The 20488-nt window shown below is 43.4% G+C and overlaps 1 protein-coding gene across 1 annotated transcript in view; it reads left to right on the top strand.

Moving 5' to 3' along the window:
- Rad51b (RAD51 paralog B) overlaps positions 1-20488 on the top strand; it is a 748426-nt gene that overhangs the window by 715713 nt on the left and 12225 nt on the right. The window lies entirely within an intron of this gene.

Genomic DNA, 20488 nt, shown 5'->3' with positions numbered 1-20488 from the left:
GAATAAGCGCTTCCCTGGCAAGTGCAAAGGCCTGAGCCCTACCCTAAAATACAAAAAAAAAAAAAAAAAAAGAGTAAGTTGAAAATATCAGTTTAAGACAAGTTTAAGAATCATTTGGAGTTTTCTGCCAACCACTCTATCCAGAGTGTCTTTGCTACATATTAAACACGATGAAATTCCTTGATGTCATTGTTTGCTGTATGAAAGTACAGCCATTTCTAGGTTTGTCTCACTAAATCATTAACGATGGGCTGTAAAATATTCTTTCCTTTTCAAAAGAGTCACCAAATAAGTGAGATGAAATGAGTAATTGTTTTGGAGATGTGGTCATATAGCAAGCTGATACTCGCTAAACATCTGTGCAGAATCTGCAGGATTCTGGGAAAAGCACAGATGAATAAAACATAATTTTCAAAATCCAGCCAGATCAGTAGGTCTCAGAGTCACTGCTCATAATGCAGTGTGATGGGCAGGAGGAGGATTAAAAGCTTGTCATGACTGCTGAGCGAGGGACCAGGCAGGACAAATGCCAGTCATGGAGGGAAGGGGCACTGGTGCTGGTGCGGTCCCACACACAGTGCAGCAGGCAGCAGCTCTGTCCTTGCTGGATCATGTTGCACAGCCCTGGAGCTGGAGCAGCCTGGGGGCATTTGGAGGGCTTGGGGGAAGCTGCTACGTGCCAAGTGGCATGGTGGCATGTCAGTGTTTATACAACAGCAACAGCTGACCTGGTACCGCCGGGCTGGGGAAGAGCCTGGAAATTGCTGTTAGCTACACCTCCTCACAGTGTGCAGGGGAACAGCTGGTCCTGCCTGAGGAGGAGAGAGACTGAGTGGGTAGCTTAGCTTTGGAGCTGGGCTGTGACAGAATTCACGTGCAGTGGAGGGAAAAGCCCAAGGTAGCCCGATGTGTTCTCTCAACAAGGTTAAATTTGGGAATAATAAGGTTGCATGGGGCAAGAGGGCAGAGCACCCAGGCAGACCATATGGAGAAGGCTGTGCTGAAGGGCATGAAAAGTAGGCACAAGGGAGCCACTGGTGGCTTTCAAGAAGTTTCGGTGTGGTAATCCATTGTAGAGGACTTGGGGTTTCTACAAGGTGTGACCACAAAGTATGGTGAAAGTTAAAATCTTCTAAAAATTTTTTACCACCAAAGTTGTGTTGCCCTTCATTCCCCTCAAAACACTCTCCCTGGCTCCAAACACATCTATACCGTGTGTCTGCCACTTTCTGAAACAGTTCTGGAAGTTTCCTTTTGTGAGTGTTTTAAGTTTATGGTCATGGCTGCCTCAGTGTCCCTGTCTTTCATGGTCATTCTGCCTTTGAGGAAGAGACAGGAGTGGCACGGGGTGGGACCTGATCAATAAAGTCCATATGGACACACACAGATGTTGTTGTGATCCTGCCTTTCTGTTGGATGCCAGTCAGCAGCAGGATTCGCCATATTGTTTAAACACAGCTTATAAAGACATGAAAAAGGACTTTTGGAGCTGTTTCAGACCGATGTCTGCTGGTCTTTGGAAAGGAGCCGTCAATGCTTAATATTGCTTTGCCTTTTTTTTTTTTTTTTTCCTCTTTCTCTCTTTTTAATGTCTTATGAATCCTTTTTCTTTTTTTCTTTCTTTTTCCAATTTTGCACGCATATATCTGGTAATCTAAATAAGTTGAAGACAACACTGTGCAATGCAACAAATACTGTCGAATTCGTATTATTTTGTTTAGTGAAAAATTTCTAATTTTTTATCCTTTCTTATTCTCTTTTAAAAATAAAAAAAAGAAAAGTAGGCCAAGTGTGTTGAAGCAAAGAATTAAATTTAAATATTCATGGGCCGGCAAGATAGCTCAGCAGACTAAGCACTGGCTTAGACAAGGTTAGGGACCTGGGATTCGATCCCCAGCACCACATGACGTGCTAGCCCCTACCCCCGGGTGCACTGAGCAGACCAGTAAGACAAGGCATGGTTGTGTGTGCCTGTAATCAGTGCTGGGGAGACTGAAGACAGGAGGGTCACTACGAGTGCGATCTGTGTAGTGAGACCCTGTACCAAATACATAAAAAAAATTAAAATTAAAAAATATTCACCATATATGTTGATCACCCCTTGCATACAGGGTTCTTGCTCATCTAAAAAAGGAAAGGAAATTTGCTTTCTCTTCTTTTTTAATCAGTAGAAACAGTTTATTATAATGCTTTTTTTTTTTTTTTTTTTTTTTTTTTTTTGGAAATGGAGATTGAACTCAGGCCCTTTCGCTTGTCAGACAAGTGCTTATTCTACTGAGCCATCTCCCCAGCCCCTCAATGCTACTTTAGAAAGGCTTAATCCTCAAAACATCCAAAATGTACTTAAAAGATGTCCAAATCATGAGGATGATCAACCTCAATAGTTTCCTTCATGTCCAACTTGGTTTCTCTATGTCCTGTCCTGACTGAGTACTTTCTTAAGATTATTTGGCGACAGACCGGGGAGATAGATTAGTAGAATAAATGCTTGCCTGGCAAGCGTAGGGTCCTGAGTTCAATCCCCGATACTGCAAAAAAAAAAATATATATATATATTTGGCAAACTAAAATACTGCTTAGGCAGAGCACAGCAACTGGGGTTCGATTCCCCAGTGTGCCAAGCCAGCCCTGCTCCTGGGGCATGCTGAGATGACGATTGAGACTGGGCATGGTGGCACGCGCCTGTAATCCCAGCAGTTGGGAGGCTGACAACAGGAAAATCACTATGAGTTCAATCTGTGTAGTGAGACCCTGTAGACTCTGTACCAAATTAAAAAATATATATATAGGGTCAAGTTTATTTGGATATATGATCCATTTGCTCTGCCGGGACACCACATCTCTTTTATAAAATACACATATATCTTAAATTTTATTTTATTTGTACCTCTTTGTAGTACATATTGATGACATTCACCATGGAAAGTAGGTTACATGTATTTAAAGACCTTGTGTTTATTTCTCTTGCTCCCTATTCCCTACCCCAGCCCCAATCTCAGGTTCTCATTTACCAAAGATCTATCTCTGTGATTCCTATTGCCTATCTTTTCTTTTGCTCTCTAAATTATTTACACTTGAGAAAGCTAGAAGTACAGTCACTTAAGCCACTAAAGCCCTGGACTGCTGCGCACCCTAAACAAGGAGCTATGAAGCAAGTGTTTTTTAAAGCACGCGTCATCTTCTGAATTCCCGAAGCCTTCTGGGTTACCTCAAAACTGGGCCTTTCAGCTCCTTATGGGCAGGGACTTCATCAGATTCATTTCTGTGTTCCCGAATGTGCAGCTCAGGACCTGGGCCATAGGAGGGACTCAGTAAACATTTGTTGAATGAATATAACATAAAATAAGTCATTCCGTTCTAAGTAATCATTGCTTACTTAGCATTGCTTATACTTCTTGTAAATATGGTTTTATATAATTGCAAAGTGTGCCTGCCCTTTTTAGGTCTTGTGTGTTCATGCTGGCACAGGAGCCTTCCATGGCACTCAGCTAGAGGCTGTGCCTGTTTCACAGAAATGCCGTAGCGACAGCACATGGTGTATCGTGGCGTGACTGCCCACTGAATATGGCCGACATTCACACTCCTTGATTTTCTCTGCTGTCTTAGTTATTCTGCTCTCATTGCTGGGACACAATACCTAACACCCAAAATGAAGGAAGGAACGGTTTATGTAGCTCTCACAGTTAGTGGAGGTTCCAGCCGTACTTGGCTGGCTCCAAGGCACAGTGCCACATGGCAGAGGGTAGCAGTTGATGGCAGCAGCAAAGAGCAAAGGTAAAACGGAGGAGCAGTGGCAGCCTTCTATTGTCTTCAGGCAAACCCCAGAGTGGGTGTAGTGCTCACACCCATAATCCCAGCCTTGGATCATGAATTAGTCACAAACTCTAGAAGCTGCCCCATGACCTCATGAGGCTTTGGGGGGACACCTAGCCACAAACCATAACACCTACCTAGATATGAAGAGGCTGTTTTTGTTTGCTTATTGTGAAATGGAAAACAAAACACAATCCCTGCTAATTGTGGAGGGAAATCAAGCAATGTAGGTTAATATAGAATAGGAAGGAAAATCTTCCAGAGGTACATAGTCCTCTAGACTGCTTCTCTACAGATATGAAAATGTACAGGATATATAACCTGCCTATAAACTACACGTCACAGACTATTTCTCTATGTGTATATAGAGATACAATTCTTTTTCATAGCAACATAGAATTTCATGGTACAAAAATGCAGAAATAGTGTCAAGAAGGTAACATTAAAATAAATGAGATTTTGTGCTCCTTAAGCTATATCAGGAAAACTTAAAGTATTTTCGTTACTAAAAACAAAACTTGATCCAAATAAGGGAAACAGAAATGTAGTTTTACTTCAAAAATAACTAATTCTGGGCCAGCCACATAGCTCAGCAGATTAAAGCGCCTGCAAGCAGGCGCAGGGACCAGAGGTTGAATCCCCAAGCCTGCCGTGCCAGCCCCGCTCCTGGGGCATGCTAAAATGGCAATTGAGACTGGGCGTGGTGGCACGTGTCTGTAATCCCAGCTCTTGGGAGGCTGTAAACAGGCAGATCACTGCGAGTCCAATCTAGTAGTGAGACCCTGAACACCCTGTAGACCTTTCCCTAAAATACCAAAAAAAAAAAAACTAATTCTGGCCAGGCGTGGTGGTACATGCCTGTAATCACAGCACTCAGGAGGCTGAGCTCAGAAGATCCCCATGAGTTCAAGGCCAGTCTGGACTACATAGTGAATTTAAGGCCATCCTGGGCTACTTAGTGAATTTAAGGCCATCCTGGGCTACATAGTAAAATCTTGTCTAGAAAAAAAAAACAACAACACTAATCCTGTTGCTCAGACAAGAGGATTTAAAATTCAAGCCAGCCTGGGCAACTTAGTGATGTAGCAAGACTTGTCTCAAAATAATAAAATAGGATTGGTGATGTGCCTCAGTGTGAGAGCACCTGGTTCAGTCCCTGGTATGACCTCTGTTCCCATACCTGATGCACCCTATGCCTTACCTCTAGTCCTGGTCCAGCCAGGTCTCATAAGAATGTAGCAGACATTTTACAGACTTCATACAGGTGTTCTGTGCTAGCCTGGACTGAGTAGATCCTTAAATATAGTTACTATTTTAAGTATGTTTTAGTTGAGCCCATATTAATTGGGCCTCTGTTTTATGATCAGATTTTAAAGGGAGAAACGAGATTGGGGATATAACTCAGCAGTAGAGCAGTTGCCTACCATGAAAGAGACTATGAATTTGAACTCCATCACTGCAAGCAAGAAAACTGAAAAGAAATAAAAATTGAAGGAGAGTATGGCCACAAAACCTGCCCCAGGTCACCAAATAAATTCAATAAGGTTCCTCAGAACAATGAAGTACCTTAGGGCACTTCCTCATTCTGGCCTCAAGCTCACACCGCCCCCCCATCGCATGACCCAGGAACATCCTAGATTCCACAGCTATATCTACAGATTGAGCTTTGCAACCCTGTGGTTGCTGAACCTGGGTTTTGTTTTCATTCTCTCTTCTTTTGCCTTTCTTCCTCCTAATGCTGACTGGCTCCACTGGGCTGAATGTGCCTGGCCCTGGGTCGGAATGCATGGTGTCTCAGGGTAGGATCTTTCGTCTTTCTTCCTTCAGTTGGAGGAACTCTGCCTGAACACTTTTGCTGAAGACAGCTCATGTGGGCTTTCTAGTCCTGGAGATAAAAGCTCTGCCCCATAGTAATTAGGCAGAGCTCTAGTTTACTTCTAAAACATGATTAACTCCTTGGGAAGGAAGGTAAATTTTGAGAGTTGTTATTTAAGGTGGCGACCCTTAGAGAACAAAGGGAAGACTTTCCACATTGTCGCACCTCCTAATTAGGCGGAGCCTAAGGCTGCTGTGAGCCATTCCAGAGGCAGTTCCCTGCCTGGGAGCAGGATTGCAGAGGAGGGGACAGAGATTAAAGCTGCTATTACAAACACCGAGCAGAGTTTAGGCCTTTTTAAGACCAGCTCTTCTGGACTTGCCTCAAGCTCCACTGCTGACAGGCCCAGGGGAGACAGCCCACATGAAAACTCCCTCACTCAAAGAGTCACAGAGAAGGGGCTGGTTTGCTTTATTTCTCATAAATCTTTCTATTGCTTGACTTACTTATACTGAATATGTGTTATGTATATAAGATGAAAAACATAAAGTCATAGTATGGAGAAGGCAAAGAGAGGTCAAAGCAACCCCTGGGACTGACGGAGTCCTGTGATACAGTCAACAGTAACGCACAGAAGGCTGTGAGACTATGATACTGTGAACGGCTCTAGGATTTCTAAGCAAGACTATTCCTGACATGATGACAAAATGGGAAGACTAACAGCCTTCACTCTTGCTCAGTGCCAGGCTTTCGTAGACTCCACAAAGCCTTGTCCAGACTTTCCAGCCCAGGGGACACCTTCTATTGGGCGGTTTATGACTCCTTTGATGGTGGATGTTCATCTGAGTTCCCAACCTTGAGGCCCCATGTTCCAGGTAAAAGAAGTTGCTGACACATTCTAGAAAATTTTCTCTAACTGATAGTATCTGTTTGCTGAACAGAGAGACGTGTAAAGACACATGTTTAGTCCAATGTACAGGAATTTCTGACAAGTCAATGGGTAAGGGAATGTGTTGACTAGGGACTTCTGGAACCCTTAAAATTATATCTCATGAGTGCTTCCTAGTGGGCCTACTAGTTCTCAGGCTTCAAGAGATAAAAGTCGGAGGCACAGGCAGCCAGTGATTCCCCTGTATTCATCAGGAGACTTGTTCAACCTGTGCCAGTTTCCTCATTAGTAAAATGGGGCTAATATTTACCTAATAGGGTTGATATGAAGATTATATGCCTTGGAATAGTGTTTGGCACCCAGTAAAATCTTCATTAATAAATGTTAACGCTTATCGCTATTATCCAAAGTCTGCCAAGAGTTATAATATTTGAAGTAGATTTTCAAATGGAAATCTGCTTGGTTCCCAGAGGGCTAGCATAGGTTTTTTTTTTAATTTTTTGTATATTCAATCTGGTTGCTATCAAAACCTTCTAACCAAATTCTTTCTCAGGTTTCTGTCATATAGCTCCCCATTTCTTGAATTATTTCAGACTATAAGCTAATTTCTGCAAGGTAAAGACACCTTAATTTTCTAACAATACTTCATTAATGAGTCATTTTGTATTTATATATAGTGTAATACTTGGATACATTCATATTAAAAATATAAAATTCTGAGCCAATGTATTCCCAGGTATGCACTGACAGCCCAGGAGTTATTGTATGAAGGTCCATCTCCCCTCCCTCATACTGAACATGTTGCCAAGACCAGTTCAAACTAGACTGAATTTCTTAAATTCCACAAACGGCCCTGTCCAGACTTTCCAGCCTAGGGGACATCTTCTATTGGGTAGTTTATGGATCTTTGATGGTCGACGTTCTTCTGAGTTCCCAACCTTGAGGCGCTGTATTCCAAATAAAAGAAGCTGCTGACATATTCTAGAAAATATTCTCTACCTGATACTATGTGTGTGTTTGCTGAACAGGGAGACGCATAAAAACAAAGGCTTAGTCTAAACATATGGCAATTTCTGACAAGTCAATGGGAGAAGGAGATACTGACTAGGGACCTTGTTGAACTTCTAAAATTATGTCTCATGAGTGCCTACTAGCGGGCCCACTGGTTCTTAGGCTTTTCTAAAGAAAAGGATGAGAAAGGCAGTCTACTTTCTGTGACAATTTTCAGCTCATCTGAAATCCTGTCTAATGTTTCTTCTTGTCGTTTCTCCTTCCTTCACTGAAGGAGAACCTTACAGAAATAGTAAGAATGCTGCAGCAATCAGTACTAATTTAACCATCCTCTAAAGAAAGAACATGTTGATTTCTCACATTGGCTCCTCCACCCATAGAGCAGAGCCAGGGACATGGTACATTACACAAACCAGTCCCACTTGCCCAGCTGCTTATAGATGTGTCAAGCCCAGATTTCAACCTCTTTACATAGGAACGTGTTGCCTTCCTTGAATCGGTTCCTGTGAGACTGAAGAGAATCCCGTGTGGTCTGAGCATGATGTAGAGCAATGTGTGCTCGAGAATTCAAGACACACCCTCTGAGTGTCCGGCATCTTTGTACCATAATAGCAACAACTTTCTAAATTCATATGACAATAAAACCAGTTCATACTTGTTTGTAAGTTGAAGTGGTGATACTCGCATTAACTTTTCCTTTTAAAAACTTAAAGCTTACTAATTTTCCTACATTTTTGTTCCTATGATTCCCCTAACATAGTGAAAAGAAATCAACATTTCTTAGCTTTTTATAGAATGCCATGTTTTTCATTAATTTCTTTCATTTTATTAATCCTCACAAGTAGCCTCTATTAGGTCAGCATTGTTGTTCGTCTTAGAGATGAGCAAAGTAAGAATTGGAGACGTTAGAGTGACCAAATGGAGGTGATATTAAGTTGTTTTGTGGTTTTTTTTTTTTTTTTTTTTTTTTTGGCAGAACCAGGGATTGAACTCAGGCCCTTGCGCTTGCCAGGGAAGCGCTTATTCTACTGAGCCATCTCCCTGGGCTTATTTATTTATTTATTTGTGTGTGGTTTTTTTAGGGAAGGGTCTACAGGGTGTTCAGAGTCTCACTACTAAATCGGACTCATAGTGATCCGCCTGTTTACAGCCTCCCAAGCACTGAGATTACAGGCCTGCGCTACCACGCCCAGTCTCAATTGCCATCTCAGTGCACCCCGGGGGCAGGGGTGGCTCAGCAGGAAACTTTGGACTTTTTTTCCCCCAGTACTGGGGATCAAACTCAGGACCTTACACTTGCTAGGAAGGTGCTTATTCCACTGAGGTATATTCTTAGCCCCCCGAGATGATATTAATTTCAACTAAATAGTTTTAAGTTAAAATGTTAGTATCAATGTTGAGCAACCATTGAGACAATAACTGAAAAAAAAAAAAAGGACAATAACTAAAAATTATAGCAAAACTAAACAAGGAAAGAATTAAAATCATATTCTAGAAAAATAATATAAATAAAAAAGAGGGGCCAGGGAGATAGCTCAGTGGAATAAGTGCTTGCCTGGCAAGCACTTTGTATCATACAAGGTTTGGTATGTTGTCTTTTATTTAATTTTGTAAAGTATTTTCCAATTCCTTTTGTGATTTATTCTTAAACTTATTGCTTATTGAGCAGTGTGTCTGTGTGCATACGCACATTCAAATTCTCCAAATGTTCATCTTTTATTAATTTCATTCCAGTGTGATTAGAGAAATTTATGTGATTTCAGTTCTTTAAAATTTATTAGGACTGGGGATATAGCTCAGCAGAATACGTGTCTGCTTGGCAAGCACAAGTTTCCAAGTTTTATACCCAGATTCAAAAAGAAAAAAATCTCTTTTTCATTGCTATTTTATCTTTTTTCTCATTAAAATGAATTAAAAAATTTATTGAAGCTAGGGCCAAAGAGATAGTGCAATGGACTAAAGCACTTGCTTAGGCAAACTTAGATAGTGCAGGAACCACAGTTCAATCCCTGGCACCACATGCCACATCAGCCCCGATCCCAGGATGAGCTGAGCCAGCCACAGAGTCTGGTCTTAGTGGTATACACCTGTAATCCCAGTGTTGGGGAGGCTGAAAACAAGAGGATGACTATGAGTCTGAGCTGCATAGTGAGCCCCTGTAACAACCAAATATATTTAAAAACAAACAGATATACAGAAGCTCATTTCATAGTCCAATATATAGTTTGTGCTAGAGAATATTCCATATACATTTGATAAAAATGTATGGACTAGGGAGATAGCTTGGCAGTCTACGTGCCTGCCTGGCAAGTGCAAGGTCCAGGGTTCAGCCCCTGGTACGGTGTGCCATGCCAGCCCCGACCTGGGGCCCACTGTGCCAGTCATCAAAGCCACGTGTGGTGGTGCATGCCTGTAATCCCAGCATTGGGAAGGCTGAGACAGGAGGATCACTATGAGTCCAAACTGTAGCAAACCCTGTACCAAATAAAGAAATAAAAGATTAAAAAATAACAATAATAAATAAAAACACAACAATTGTCTATGAAGGAATAAGCTTTTCCAGCCTCAGGTACAAACTTTCTAGAAGATTCTTCCAAGGGTATAGTATATTTCATTAGGGATTAGGACCAGCTGACTCTCTGACCTCTAACTGCTATAGGAAAGTAAAGTTGGCCATATATAAGTAAATTAATAAATTCAGGCCTGCTCAAATACATTTTGCTTTTCCATCCTGCACTTTCCAGCACTATATTACTTCTAGATGCGATTATAAAGCTGTTCCTTGGTCTCCGCCAAGCCTGCGGAGCTGTGGTGTTGAGGCAGTCATGTTCCGCAGAAAGTGAGTTGCCAAATAATGAAGTAGATTCTAATCAGCATCAGAGCCAGACGCACACAGGAAGCCGGACCTCTGCCACCTTTCCCTCCAGCGCTCTTAACACAACGATGAGGGAATTCCTACGAGGAACACCGGGTACACTGCAAGCCTCCTGATCTCATGGCCTCCTTCCAGTCTCAGATCTTCCTGTCTGGAGCCTTTCCGGCCCTTCTGTCCCTTGGTAGGGAGAGTTCGGCTCAACCTGGGGAGGGGCTGAAGACCTGAGGTTATCAAAAGCCTGTTGAACTATCCGCTGCAAGATGAACTGGCTTGTTTGCCTCCCTGGCGCCCTTCCTGGGCTTGCAAGCAGCTGAGAAAACAACCTTTTTCTGAGTCTTGTACAAGAAGGAAAAACCCTGGCATGATGGAGCTTTGTCACAGACACTTGGCAGAGCTAGAGGAAAGGTTTGTTTAATTTAGCAATGGCTTTTATTAGCCAGCTCCAGTTGAAGTGAGATAATAGGGTCACTGTTGAAAACCTTTCAGTCCGTGGGCCCCACTGTCACTCCTCAGCAAGCCCTTTGCATGCAGAGGAAGCTATCAGATGCACTCAATGAGGCCATCCTTACTACGTTCACTGAAAAGCAATCTTGCAGAGCGTGGGAAGATTAAGACCAGACTGAAGAACTAGCCAGACAAGAAGTGTGCATGGACACAAGGTCATGTATCCAAGTTATCTCTTTCAGTTATTTCTCACATAGTGTTCTCAAAGGAACATGCTACATTGTCACCTTATAGCAGAAACCAGGATAAAAAGAAAGCTAGCCCAACCACCCAGCCCTACAGGATAAGATCCTGTTTAATTTTCCCCTCTGGCACTTCATTTCATTCCTCCTTTTCCCCTTAAGTCATGTGAGTTTTGGGGTAGTGGGCAGGAATGGGAAGCCAACAGAAGAGAGGAAGGATTCCTCACCAGTGTAAAGGAAGCCTTCCATGGGCTGGGGAGATAGCACAGTAGAATAAGTGCTTGCCTGGCAAGCGCAAGAGCCTGAGTTCAATCCTCGGTTCTGAAAAAAAAAAAAAAAAAAAAGGAAGCCTTCCTGCCACAGCACTTGGGGAAGAAGTGGAAGAACCAGAATGGGTGCCAGCTTGCCTTGGTGCATGGCTGCCTACCTATGTCTGCATTCCTAGGCCACAGAAGCAAAACTCACTGATTCCTGAGGCTGGGCTCCACTGCACGAATTCACAGATTGCCAGGACCAGCGGGCTGCTGAAGCAGCCTCCAGAGTAGCCTGTACCCAGGCGGTGAAGGGTGGGGCTGGATTGACCCTGATGAGGCCCCACCTGTACTTTAAAAAGAGGACACAGAGCTGGAAAGATAGCTCAGTGGCTTAAGCACCTGCCTGGTAAGTGCAAGGTCCTGGGTTCCATCCCTGCACCAAAAATAAATCAAAAGAGGACACAGGTAGTATCCCTAGAAGGTGTCACCATTTTGGAGAAAGGTGAGGGTTCCTGTACCCAGCACTTTCTGTTTTGTAGCTCTTTATCCCACTTTCAGAAACTCATAGAAGTGGGACGGGCCAGGAAAAACGTGATCCTATAGCAAGCTGGAACCAAAGACTTGACTCTGGGCTCTGCCCAAGCTGAAAATCTTGGCGGGCTGGGTAGCCTGCTCTTTTCTATGGCATCTTATGAATCCCCTAATATGAAGGAAGAGACATCACAGTTAAGTTCTCAACATGGTTATGAATCTGTAGAACTATGTGGATCCCCAATTTGTGTCTTTATTCACTCATGACTCATGCTTGCATTTTGGTGAAGAGTTTCTGTTATGTATGTGGAACTAAACTGCAAGTTGGGGGACTAAGAATAGCAGCAGTGATTCCATGATATCTGCCTTTGAGTAGATGGCAGTGAATCCAGGGGATAGAAACTGTAAAACAAGGATGAAAGCAATATGATTATTCAAGAAGTACAGGTAAAGCAGGATGAGATCAGGAAATTGGCCCTACGTGGAGAAATTCACATAAACTTCTGGAAGAGATGACCAAATCGGCATGTGTATGAGATGTGAAGAGTAGGTAAGATTTGGACATTCAGAGGAAAAAGGAAAAAGGAAGACTGATGCACAAGCCTTGAGCAGCAGAGCCAACCACAGGGAGCCATCTTCATTTTGATTCGTGCAGTATGCACCCTGCAGTGGCAGTAGGTGTTGCCCTCACTTGCTGTCATAGATTCTGCCTCATGTAGTGGAATTATCTGTATGTGCAAAGTTGGGGGCTGCAGGACTGGCGAGATAGCTCAGCAGGTTAAAGTGCTTACTTAGGTAAACTTAGGCAAGCACAGGGACTGTGGTTCAATATCTGGCACCACATGCTGTGTTGGCCCCGCCCCCAGGATTGACTGAGCTGGCCACAGAGTCTGGGCATAGTGGCATATGTCCGTAATCCCAGTGCTAGGGAGGCTGAAAGCAAGAGGATCACTACAGGTCCAAGCTGCATAGTGAGACTCTGTAACAACCAAATACATTAAAAAATAAATTAAAAATAATGGGGGCTGCCATCATGGTGGTTATAAGTAAAAACTAAAGAACCAGGTAGGGGCTGGTGAGATGGCTCAGTGGTCTAAAGCACCTACTTAGAACAAGCTTAGCAAAGCACAGGGACTACAGATCAATCCCCCAGCACCACATGCCAGCCAGCCCCGCCCCCTGGTGGGCTGATCTGGCCACACACACACACACACACACACACACACACACAAATAAACAAATAAATAAATAAAATTTAAAAATAAAGAAAGAAAGAACCAGGTAGTCTTGAGTTGGAATCAACTTTAGCATTCAATCCTGTCTACTTCAAGATGCTCTTGTGAAGATCAGTGTGTGTGTGTGTTGTTGCTGTCCTCCTCCTTGCTGCGGAGCCCTGGAGTACTCATCCACCTACTCCCCCTCTCCTCACTGCACTTTCCTCCCCTATAGACCCATTCTTCTCCCTAAAGAGTCTTATGTTAAAATACAGATACCTGATGAGGACAATTCTGGAAGGATTAAGCCAGCTGTCCTTTTAAGGACTAGAGAGAATTACTTAGCAGCTTATTTGCTAAGAGCAAAACTAATACCATAGGGGGAGACATGCGGCGGAGAGGATGCACAGGGACTTCCATCTTTTCTTTAGAGTGCCGAGGTCTTTGTACGTTCACCTGTAAATGGCGTGACACCTCCACACAGGCAGCGCAGGGCAAAAACAAACTGTGAGAAACAATCCTGCCGTCACAACTGTCAAGTGCTGACAGAGCCCCACAGACAGGAAGGGGTGAGATCAAAGAAGATGCCTGCAATCTTTTTTCTTTTAATTTTTTAAATCTTTTATTTATTTATTTAGTGCAGGATATACCACAGCTGGGACTCATAGTGATCCTCCTGTCTCAGCCTTCCCAGCTCTGGTATTATAGCTGTGTGCCACCATGTCTGGTTTCAGTAGCTGGCACGGTATGTGGTACCAGGGATTGAATCCTGGTCCTTGTGTGTGCCAGGCAGGCTCTTAGACCACCGAGCTATTTCCCCAGGCCAGCAGCGCCTGTGATCTTGATCTCGTGAATTCAGAAAATGCAGCTAAGAGATGAACTGAGGTACAAACATATGGCCATTTTTTCACGAGTACAAATCATACAGGGTGAATTGAACCCACCTATCCCAGAGTAGATGCTCAATAAACTTTAGTTGATGGGTAGATTTAAATGCTCAAGAATGAAGGGCACATTGGCAGCATGTCTGAGTAGACAAAGGCCCAAAGCCTTCCCTGGGCTTTCTTCACCATCAAATGTCAGCTTCGTGGGAACAGGGAATTTACTGTTTTGCCCCTGTGCTGCCTATGCCCAGAGCAGCCTAGTGTAAGGGAGAGAGCCCAGCAGATATTTGTGGACTGCATGAGCACGTGGGTGAGTGGACAGTATAAACAAGAGCAGTTCCTTCCAGGTGGACCATGGGATTTTGCATCAGCTCTACCTTAACTTATTCCTCTGTGGAGTAGCTCTCCTTGAAAGGAGAGCAATTTTCTCCATTTTGGCTGAGCCTGACCCTATTTCCATGTACTGATATGTACAGAGCTGGCTAGGACTTTTCCTTATCCTTTCAGTTGACTTTAAACAATGCATGTTGGTCTAGCTGAGGTGCTGGTGGTAGTCTTTGAAGATGGCATGGACGTTTCCCTGGAAACACCATCTGCTGCTCTTTAATATGAGCCAGATGGAGATAGGAAGAAGAGCCAATGCTCCACACTGTTGGCTGGGATCAAGGAGATAGAAGCTGTGACTTCTTGGGGCTTGAAAGATTACACATGAGAGCTGAAGCACCAGACCCCAAAACATTAGACACTATCTCAATGGTATAATGCAAATCACTTTTTCTGCATATCCTTCTCTGCATATCGCAGAGGTAAATGCAGGTCTCCTGCCTAGCCCAGCTCACAGTGCTCACCTACTTCCTGCAATGCTGTCATTCATCCTCAAGCCACTCCTCCTTCAATACTGAATAAAACCCAGGTTCAGCCCTGGGTTGAAGCCTTTGTTCCAGAAAACCATCTTTGTGGCTGGACTTAGGACCCCTTGGCTCCCCATAACTATAAATATGCTTTAGTGTCTTTATTCTTGCTATGGGTTGCACTGGAAGTGGTAGATGGGAATTAACTTGGTGGGATTCCAATAACATATCTTTGAGATTCCAAATATAAACTTCTTGGACTGAGACGAGGACCAGGAGGGGTACTCTACATTCCTCAAGAGAATTTAAAACTCCTGGTAACCTTTTTCCTTGAACAAATAGGGGAAGAAAGGAGAACATCTATACAATAAGGTGCAGTTAAAGTTGAGATGGCATAATGGGAAGGAAACATTCAAGAGGAAGTAACGTGGCTGTATGAGACGCTGCAATCAACAGCTCACAGCATGCACCCAGCTCATGGAACTCCAGGCCGTCTAATCCACCTGTGTCTGCACTCATCCTTCCCCACTGTACACTTCTGTGAGCCTCCCGTGAGCTCCAAAGCCAGCTCCCCACACTGCACAGGACTGAGTGTGAACCAGGTTTTTCACTAAGGACCTGGCATTTAATTCGGCCCCCCACCTCCCTGCAGGGCATTATATATTGGAGAAGATGGAGTGACGCTTGACAGCAGCCCACATCACACAAATTAAAATACCCCAAATTTATAGCATGGTTGACCATCTGAAACCGAATATCCTAGTGATGTGCTGGAGCAGGGCAGGAAGGGTGCTCTAGGATAAGATAGTGTGTGGGCTGAATGGCCGAAAGATCTACAAAGAAAGGGAATCTGTGTATTCACAAAGGTACATAATAACCATCACTTTTCTCCTTTAGATCTATTGGGCTAAAAGGATAATTTATGCTTCCTCTAACTGGTATGCTGCACTACAGAATTTCTAGCTCAGAAAACTCATGTAAATGCAGCGTGTACCTTCACCCCAGGCCCTGTCCAACATCTTCGCACTGCAGTGTTCACAGTCATGGTTTGTTGATTCTTCTTTGTTTGTTTTCCTGTTTGTCAGCTTCCCTATTAGACTTTGGGTGCCAATAAAACACACTGCAATAGTGTGTTCCACTAAGACGAGGACAGGCGAGAAGAGCAGCCCTTCCTGTGTCGCACGTACTGTGCTTTCACTGATACAACCTAAGACCAAGCTAGATTTTTTTTTTTTTTTTTGCATTTTTTTTAGGGAAGGGTCTACAGGGTGTTCAGGGTCTTGCTACTAGATCAGACGTGTAGTGATCTGCTTGTCTATAGCCTCCCAAGAGCTGGGATTACACCACACCCCAGTCTCAATTGCCCTCTTAATTGGGGGGCGGGGCCGGCAGGACAGGTCTGGGGATGGAACCCCTGGCCCCTGAGCCTGGTTGCAGGTACTTTAATCCCCTGAGCTATTTGGCTGGCCCTTACACTGGATTTTTTTTTTGAGAATCCCATTTCACAGGATTCCAATTGAACTGTAGTAAACCACACTCTTAATCCATTCTCTGAATGCTAAATCTTGTGTCCTGGATTCTATAACCAACAGCTGCCTTCTGTTCTCAAGGACAAGGCCTTACATTCATGTTATTAAAATTGTATCCCAGCAGATAGGTAGAATCTGTCCTAATATTTTAATCAAATTTGAATTTGTTTTGCTCTCATGGTTATCTGATGTATGAAGTCTTTCTCTGAATTTCTTACCTTCTGTTGCCTTGCTATCAATTCAGCATCCCACCTATGCGTTTAGTCACTTGACAGTAATATATAATTATCCGGCATACCACGTTTGTTTATTCTGTTTATTATCTTTTTCCTCCTTTGGAGTGTGAGCTTTGGAGTGCAGGCTATGTTGATTCTCTTTCCTGCTGGATTCCATGCTTGTTGTATGGATGTGGCTGACTATATTCCCATCCAATCAGTAAAAATGTTCATCACAACACAACAAAGGTTGAACCCTGTGTAGTCCACCAGAAGTTGCTGTCCCTTACAGATTTTCTGATCTATGTCACTTACAAATCCACCTAACCATGTAACAATCCAGCAAACTTGTTTTCACTTTATCCAGCAGGCTATCAAGAGTTTGTCACATTTTTGCTAAAATCAGTTATTTTGTGTTGGTGATAAACCCTCTGATCTATCCATCTGGAAGCGCTTTCCCAAAAAAGGAGATGGAATTCATCTGACACAGTGTATCACTTCCTCTTTTTAACTTCACAGAAATCATCTTTTGGACGACTCATGTTGAATCCTGCTCCACAAAGACACAGTGCTAGTGGGTGACTTCTCCAAACCTTTGCTTATCTGTAGGGAGATCCCTCCAGGTCTAAGAGCCTCATGGCTGGGCTTCAGGCCTTGTTCCCCGGGTAGCATTAGATGACAGGTCGTACCCCAGAGTTGGAAGGCTTGGGCTCAGAGACCATTATTTTGACAAATATGGACGTGTCGCACCTTTCTTGTTTGGGTCTCAACTGCTGCAGCTTATAGTATAAAAATGATAAGATAATTTTTAAGAATATACTGTGGTACTTTGTTCACTCGTATTTATATCCTTTGGTTTTGTGTGTTTTCGCTACATATAGACAATAACGGTCTGCAATTTGGGGTATGTTTTGTTTCTTGTACACTGTTTGATATAAAGGATTTATATATCTTTAATCCATGCTCTTTTTCCCCTACTTTCTGACAAGCTTCCCATCTCACTGCTACATTATTACAGCAGCCCCTTTCTCACTCCAGGCCTCTGTTCCCTGACTTTTCCACCTTAGGCCCTGGTCAGGCTGTTCAAAGTGTCATCTGTGGACCCCACATCAGAATCTCCTGAGAGCACATTAGAAGTGGTGACACTCAGGCACCATCCAAAGCCTGCTGGGTCAGACTCTGCCTGTCAGCAGGACCCTTGGGGAATCCACACCCATACTAAAGCTTGAGAAGCGCTGTCCTTTCTTCTGCCGTGTCTTTTCCCTACTAAGAAGCATCCCTAAATTTCACATGAATCAGCCCCAAACTGTCTCAGAAAATGATTCACCTTAATTTCTAGATGAGACTTTTTCATATGGAAGTGTAATGCCCACCTATACCTTCTACTCATTGATTCTGAGAATGATGGGCAAGTTTATCAAAAGTGAAGTATATTGTGTTTTGCTAAATAAGAATTCCAAGGAACTTGGAAAGCGTATTGTGAAATTACCATGTGTTTGGCACGGTAATGTGCATTTCAGGTACTTAATATAGTCCTCACTAGACTCCTAATTAGGCAGGTGTTTTATTTTTAAAAATTAACTAATTTATTTATTTGTTTATTCATTTACCAGTCCTGGGGATTGAACTCAGGACCTTGTGCTTGCCAGACAGGTGCTTATGCCGCTAAGCTGTATCTCCAGGTATTTCAGTCCTCACTGTACAAGTGCAAAAACTGAGATTCAAGAAGTTTAGCTTGTCAAGAAGTCATAGTATCAGTGATAGTTCAGACCATACCATAGTAACAAAGCCATCTGAACTGCAGTGAGGTGAGTGTCCTCAGGGGACAGGTGACCCGATTGGGAAGCTCTGCTCCTCCCCAGGTCATCCAGCTCTCTCCTTCCGTGTTTCATCACCACCAGGATGTTTGTTGCCTGCGTCTGTGTGGTTGGAACTCGGTCCTGCCCTTGGGGGAGAGGAAAGGTGAAGGACGGGCAAAGAGCAGGAGAACATACTCGGGACCTCTTCTACCTGTCAGTCACGCTGACATTCTGTCAATCAAAGCTAGTGCATGGCCACTGTGGTTGTGAAAGAGGAGAAATGTGAGAGCTTGGGCAGCCACTTACTAAGAGGAAGAAGAGAAAGCGCTTGCAGGAGGAACTGCAGGCGGTACCTACACGCCTCACTGACCAGTCAGTGCAAGGCTACATTCAAATCTCATGACTAGAACCTGTGATCTTTTCACCCTGTTATTCTACCACTTCCCATAATTGACAGTCAGTAAATGTTTGTTAAATTCAGCGAGAATGAAATAGTATGTGTAGTCTTTTTGTTATTTGTAATTATTTCTTCCTTCTTCCCCGGTTACCTTAGTGGTTCTGTGCCAAACTATCACTACTTTTGATGATGCTATTTTTTTTTAATATTTATTTATTTTTATTTATTACATTTATTTATTGTGTGTGTGTGTGCAGCTCAGCCCACCAGGGGGCGGGGCTGGCTGGCATGTGGTGCTGGAGGATCGAACCGCGGTCCTTGTGCTTTGCCAAGCTTGTTTCAAGTAGGTGCTTTAGACCACTGAGCCATCTCTCCAGCCCCGATGATGCTATTTTTATTTGTAAAGCAGAAAGATGATGATATTCATCTTCCTTCAGAAGAAATATAGTAATAAAAGAATCCTCCAATTCTGAGAGACTCTGTAGGACCATGTGCTCTGTGACAATAAGTTAATGATTTTGATATTTTAAATAACCAAACGGGGCCGGGGAGATGGCTCAGTGGAATAAGCGCTTCCCTGGCAAGTGCAAGGGTCTGAGTTCAATCCCCAGTTCCACCAAAAATAAATAAATAAATAAATAAATAACCAAATGACCATCTCCTTTAAAATAGGTACAGTATTTGTCTTGGCAGAATGCCATATTTGTTTTTCCTGCTGTATGGGTCAACTCTTACTGCAATAATGCTTTATAACATCACCACCAAAAACCTGAGGGGTAGGGCTCAGGGGACTAAGTGCCTGCCTAGGTAAGTGTGGGGACTGGCGTTCAATCCACGGCACCACATGCCTTGCTGGCCCTGCCCCCCGGGGAACACTGAGCCAGCTACTAAGACCAGGCATGGTGGCACACTCCAGTAACCTCAGTGCTGTGGAGGCTGAAAACAGGAGGATCACTATGAGTCTGAGCTGCGTAGTGAGACCCTGTGCCAAATACATTAAAAAAATAAAAAAACCTGAAGGGTATACAGAAATATTTAACCCACGTGTATATATGTGTATGTGTGTAGCAGAAAATGCCACCCCCACCCCCACCAGGTTCTTCAGTTGCCCAGGTAACAGTTCCTGTTACAGTTCCATTTGCTTCTGTCTCTTAGAGATAGCTAGTCACTATGATGCATATTATAAGAACAATCAAAGACAGCCTAGTACTCTACCTCTACACCACAACCCTTGCAGCCCCATAGAAACCTCCCTCCCTGGGCCTTGGAGACCTGACATTTTGAGGAACAATTGATTCCTGGTCAATGTCCAACAATATGAAATAAATCTGTCTCCAAATCCTGGGTGTTATTTCAGTGTTTCTGTTTGCTCTTGTATATGGACCGCCTAGGGGTCGACTATTTAAGCTGGGCTTGGCTGGCCAGCTCTGTTCTTACTGTCCTAGAAGACTAGCTTGGATATATTTCCCCTGGCAGTGGCAGAAGCGTAAGAGAACAAATGGAAATATTGAGGCTTCCTGAGGCCTACACTGGGAACTGGCACAAATTATTAGCCAACCAAAGTAAGTTCTATGGCCAACCCCATAACCCAGTCCAAGGAAAATGTGCTACCTACCTTAAGTAATAAAAAATATAAACCCGCAAGGAAGGGGCCGGGGAGATGGCTCAGTAGGATAAGCGCTTGACTGACAAACGCAAGGATCTGAGTTCAATCCCTAGTTCTG

The sequence above is a fragment of the Octodon degus genome, unplaced genomic scaffold (genome assembly GCF_000260255.1).
Source record: "Octodon degus isolate 3935 unplaced genomic scaffold, OctDeg1.0 scaffold00007, whole genome shotgun sequence".
NCBI classification, from domain to species: Eukaryota; Metazoa; Chordata; class Mammalia; order Rodentia; family Octodontidae; genus Octodon; species Octodon degus.
The sequence above is the reverse complement of the archived record's forward strand: the minus strand, read 5'-3'. Positions and strand labels throughout refer to the sequence as shown.